Source organism: Vulpes vulpes, chromosome 16 (genome assembly GCF_048418805.1).
Source record: "Vulpes vulpes isolate BD-2025 chromosome 16, VulVul3, whole genome shotgun sequence".
Taxonomy (NCBI): domain Eukaryota; kingdom Metazoa; phylum Chordata; class Mammalia; order Carnivora; family Canidae; genus Vulpes; species Vulpes vulpes.
This window is the reverse complement of record NC_132795.1, coordinates 83795528-83801419: the sequence shown is the minus strand read 5'-3', so window position 1 is coordinate 83801419 and position 5892 is coordinate 83795528. Positions and strand designations below refer to the sequence as shown.

Below are 5892 nucleotides of genomic sequence, written 5' to 3'. Positions count from 1 at the left end.
GCGTGGGGGCGGAGCCGGGGCGCGCAGGCGCAGTCGCAGTCGCAGTCGCGCGGCGGGGGCGGGGCCGCGGGCGGGAGGATCGGGGCGGCCTCCCCGGAGCCGCGCGGGGCTGGAGGCTGCGCGGCTGCGCCGGGCCTTTCCGGTCGGGCGGGGCGGAGCCCTTAGGAGGGTCCGCGGTGGCCTTGGGGCCCCGGAGCCCCCCGCGGCGCGCCCACGTCGGCGGGAGCTGGCTCCGAGCGTGCGCGCGGGCGGGAGGGGATCGTGTTGACGCCGCTGGAGAACCGCGCAAGTCAGGGGGCGCTGCCGCTGGCCTGACCAGGCTTGGCTAGAACAGCTTGGCTGTCGCTGCCCTCCACGGGCTCGGCCCATCCTCCTTCCCCAGCCCGGCAGCGGGCGTTAAAACAGCGAGGGAACGCTCCTCTCCTGCCAGCGAGCTCCCCGCCGTGTGTGCATCTGCTCCAGCCTAACGGGGCTCGCGGGCGGGGGCGGGGGCCGGGGGGGCGGGGGCGGGGGCCGCGCGGACCCAAAGAGAGCAGGTTCCTGGGAGAAGCGGCTGGTGACTCTGTGTCCACCTTCTGGCCCCGGATTGTCTTACCTCATTTCAGCCATTGCTTCCCAATTTCCACTACCAGAGCCAAATGTCTTTGGCATCAGTCGTGGTAACTCTTGAATTTATTTGCCTGAATAATGGGGGGAAAAAATCCTTATTGAGTGGAGTTCTGCTGTATAACCAACCTATGCAAGTGCGTAGGTTTTGTGACCTAGAGCCGGTATTAAGGGGCACGTATTTAGCAGAGCCCAGTGTGGGCCCTGGACTCCTTGCACATATGTGAGCTTAAGTCCTTCCTATGAGGCAGAGGAATATATGAATAGAAGTTTGGTATGTAAGTACCCACACACCTAAGTTGGTAAAAAGAATGGGGCATGTGTAAATACATGTGTGCATGGGGAGTGAGGATTCGATGGGCAAATCAATAGGGAGTGGGTTGAAAACCCATTGAGCTCCTGCTTGGGAGCCAGGCATTTCTCTGCAGCTTGTCCACCACCACCTGCTTACCCGGTTTTGTCCTAGTCATCACACTCTGGGAGCGTTGGCCTTGGGGGCAGTCAGTGTTTGAATCCTGGTTCTACCATTTAGGAGCTGCTTCAGTTGGACTAATGATCCAGTATCTCTGAGCCTCAATTTCTTTGTCCACAAAATGAAAATATACTTAAGGCCGTTCTCAGGTGTGGATACTTTTTTTTTTTTTTTTAAGATTTATTTATTCATGAGAAACACAGGGAAGGAGAGAGAGACGCAGGCAGAGGGGAGAAGCAGGCTCCATGCAGGGAGCGTGATGTGGGACTTGATCCTGGTCCCCAGGATCAGGCCCTGGGTTGAAGGCAGGTGCTAAACCACTGAGCCACCCCGACTGCCTGGTGTGGATAATTTTTAATACGGGCATAGTAGGGCCACACTTCTGATCAGTCTTTCATCATTATTAGCTCAGGTTTGGTTTGAGCAATTTGATGTGAGTATGCTACCACATGTCTTTAGGACTCAGTCAACTCATTGTTCCCTCTAATTTTTTTTTTTTAAATTTATGATAGTCACACACAGAGAGAATGAGAGACAGAGGCAGAGGGAGAAGCAGGCTCCATGCACCGGGAGCCCGACGTGGGATTCGATCCCGGGTCTCCAGGATCACGCCCTGGGCCAAAGGCAGGCGCTAAACCGCTGCGCCACCCAGGGATCCCTCATTGTTCCCTCTAATATTCCATCCTTCACCAATCTCTTCAAGCTCCTAAAAGCTCTCACCTTCACGGACAATCCCAACTGCTATCTGTGAAGAAATGAGGCATTTCTGAGCTTTGTCCCTTTCAAAACAATAAACACCTGCATCCATACAAAATGACAGTTGTTTGATTTTGAGTCATTTAGTAGAAGTCTAAAATCTAAATATATTTATGTCAATCTCTTTCCAATTGTTAAACAGTTCATACATAGATTTATTGAAGGATGTAAGAAACATTAAAATAATTATGCCTACCACAGAGAAGTCACAATCTGGTTAGGAATAAAAGACATATATACTGGAAAAATTTGTGAACAATGAAACATAATAGTTTGTAACTGATAGTCACAAGGGTCAAATTTCAGTACTAAGGATAATACAGTATTGTAAAAATGGGCCAATTATTTAAAAATGCCAATTATGATTGGTACATCCTCAGCAGGGCACTGCAAAATAATGTGGATCTTATACTCACTTTTTAATGTAGAAAAAGCACTGGGATGTTAGTTTTTTCTACTGCTAACTAGCTACTCTGACCTAGGAGACACTTGAACTTATCTGCTGTAGATTCTTACTTGTAAAAAAAAAAAAAAAAAGTAATTATCTAATCTTTATGATCCCTTCCAGCTGTAAAATACAGTGATTTTACTGGGAAATTTATGTTTGAAAATCTGTGAACACACTAGCCTCAATAATACATGTAGTTTTCTCATTTATGTTAGGTAGTTTGGATTCTTGTCAGGGAAGAATAATTCAAAGTGGCTTACTAATATTGTGCAAGTTAAAAATACCATGCTATTTGAGCTAGAACACCATATGTGAGGAAACACAATAGGATAGAAATTGCTCATCCAAAATGTTATAGATGCAGAAAATCGTCAACACTTTTTTCAAGCCATAGGAAGATGCCAAAAATAATGAAGGTACAGTTGTATAACCTCATAGGAGAGTCCAGCTTCCTCTCAGTTCTTTCTTCAGTAATATGATACCGGTGAGGAACTCAAGAGTATGGCATCAAACCAAAGCTGTCTCTACTTTTATTTTTTTAAAAGATAGTTTGTTTGCCTCATTTGTATGTACTGTGATGGTTAAATGAGAAAATACAGAGAATTTATCCTGGCACATAGTAAGCACTCATTAAAAGTTGGCTCTTAGTATTCTTCCTACTTTTATAATTAGTAGGGTAGATAATTCACCAAGTATATGCATTACATTCTTTTTTACATTGTCTTTATTTCATTGCCTTAGACTAAGAATTTTTTTTTTTTTTATTTATGATAGTCACAGAGAGAGAGAGAGAGAGGCAGAGATACAGGCAGAGGGAGAAGCAGGCTCCATGCACCGGGAGCCTGACGTGGGATTCGATCCCGGGTCTCCAGGATCGCGCCCCGGGCCAAAGGAAGGCGCCAAACCGCTGCGCCACCCAGGGATCCCTAGACTAAGAATTTTTTAAAAGATTTTATTTGAGAGAGAGAAGGAGGGAGGAAGGGAGGAGCAGAAGGAGAGGGAGCCCTAACACAGGACTCTATCCCACGACCCTGAGATCATGACCTGAGCTGAAATCAAGAGTCGACACATAAATAACTGAGCCACCCAGGTACCCCTTAAACTAAGAATTTTATCAAACTAAAATACACATTAATTCGAGGGCAATAGGAATGAGAAATGTTAGTGCTAGGTTTGCCTATCTTTGAAAATGAATAGGTTCAAATGAATTACATATAGGAATAGAACCCCGAGTTTTCCTCTGGTCTAAGTTAATTGTACTTTTAAGAAAGAGAGATTATAAAATAAGTAGGAGGTGTTACATCTCTTAAATGGTAAAAGTCTCTAGATTAAATCACATAAAACACTCTAAGTGATCCTGGATATATGCATGAATATGTTTATATTCAGGCGATGTATACATTTAAAATCTTAGAAACTTAATGAAGTCTTGAAATAAAGCAATTACAGACAGCCCGGGTTACTCCAAGATCATTGTTGAAAATCATGTGTTTGGAAATCCACTTCATTGAAGGAAGAAATCTATATTTTATGAATTTGGAGTGTTCTAGTCCTCTCTATAATTTCATGACTACAGGTTTATTTTGAAATAATCCACCTATGATATCTTACATAGAAACTGTATAATGAAAGGATAAGTGAAGAGCTGGTCCTAGGGAGCCTGTAGTAAAAGGACATGTTGGTGCTAGAGTGATGGCCGATGTCCTCAGTAGCATGATCACAAGGTAAAGATTTGTTGAATGAATAGCTATGGACATGTTACTTCTTGAGAAAGGAATGCAAAATGACATATGGTTGAGGTGGTTACCATGCTCACAAAGTTAGGAATCCCTAGTCTAAGCTGTCTAGTTTTGATGGTTTTCTATCTTCTAGCTTCTTTCTTGGGGCTGCTTTCCTTGTTCTTTATGAAGAATTCCAGAGATGTGATCATCTTCCTTGGAAGTCATTTCTACATCTAATTATTGAGGAATCCAACACATATTCTGCATCGTGTATTTTCTGGCCTATTCTCGCTGGACCGTGAAATTCGTAGTTGATTCATTTAAAGTTCTCAGTACCTTGTAAACAACAGGTCCTATCAAATGAAATTGATCCAGAAAAATTCTTCCTATATCCTACAAAATACATTGTGCTACTTTGAGCTTTTCAGTCTTTTTAACGGCCATAGGTAATAATTGTTCAACAACTCCTTAGAGAATCTCTGAATTTAAAAAATTGTAATTAAAACTACCTTGTAAACTAAGCAACTTAAGGTCTTCCACTTCTGCCCAATAAGATCTACCTTTCATCTCTTTGATGATATAAATTGTACTTGCCCTAGGAGAGGAGAACTAATGTTTATTGAAATTCAGTGTTAGAGCTGAATTTAAGTCCTAGCTATGTTTTTAAATCTCTATGACTCTAGGTAAGTGCTTTAAATTCTTTGAGCTTTAGATTTGGACTATTAAATTTATTTAATTTATTTGGACTATTAAATTTAAATTTATATATTTAAATTTCTTTTAAAAATAAATGAATAATACCCCAAAAGAGTAGGGGTAAGGGAACTTACCTTGTAGGGTTATTGGAATAAATATAAGGCAAGTGTAAGGCACCTTACACAAAGCAGGCACCTAAAAAGAATCATTTCCCACCACCCTGCCCTAGCCTTACCCATGGTGGATGCTCTCCCAGCTGGAAAGTGGTATAGCTAGGATTTGTTTTTAGATCAGTCTCTCTCTTTTATACCTCATTGCCTTTACCTAATGTTTCTCTAACTCTTATTGAAATCATGACAATAAAAATGGAACATAAAATTCAAAATAGGGTCTTCCTAATGTCACTATGGTGTGAGAATAGGTAAAAATAACTAGAAAGAGTAAACCCAGCCAGTGTCTCAGGAGTAGGAGCCTTCAAAACAGGAAGGCTCTGATAGGGGAGGAGAACATAATAACTATCAGGGATGGGGGGATGGGGTATGTGAAAAGTGAAAGTTTGCACTGTCTACTTGTAAAATGTCACCGTACCCAGTGCATTATCGCAAACGTGTAGTTAGAGCTGATGTTGAGGTGCCATGGTTGGTAAAACAGAGTAGCACACAATCGCCGGTCACCAGAGCTCCTGTGCCACAGTGACAGATTGTGGCGATAAGCTGGTCAGTGATGGTAAATATTTTTATATGGATGGGTAGACCTATGTTAAAATGTTTTTCTTCTTTTTTTTTTCTTCTTTAGTACAAGTGGAAAGTTAGGAGGTAAGCTTCCATTGAAAGAAAAATGAGGGTTTTGACCTAAAAGTTGGAATATATACCTAAAAAAAAAAAAAAAAAAAAATCACGTGAGGCTTTAAATAGAAAAATGCAACACTTTTAATTAATAAGGGGTAGTTTATTCAAATACCTCCTAGGCCCAGCTTTTCAATCTGACATGGCAAATCAACATTTCACAGGTCATTTCCTTTAAATTATTATTCTGACCTATTCCTTTTCCCTTATGTAAATTATAATGGTATTATATGCTTCAAGTTATAATTATTTCAGTGTTTATAAGCTTTTCAAGAGTTTGGAAACTTATTTTCTTTTTTTAAAATCATCTTAAGGTAAGCCAGGAGTAAACTTCCTGATTTAAATTTC

General features: G+C 41.8%; 1 long non-coding RNA gene across 1 annotated transcript; it reads left to right on the top strand.

Annotated features, from left to right (window-relative positions):
- The first annotated feature begins 207 nt into the window (after window positions 1-207).
- On the top strand, window positions 208-1892 carry LOC112915343 (uncharacterized). The gene is made up of 2 exons (XR_003234049.2): window positions 208-659; window positions 1591-1892. It is a non-coding gene; the product is annotated as an uncharacterized lncRNA (long non-coding RNA).
- Window positions 1893-5892: the final 4000 nt, after the last annotated feature.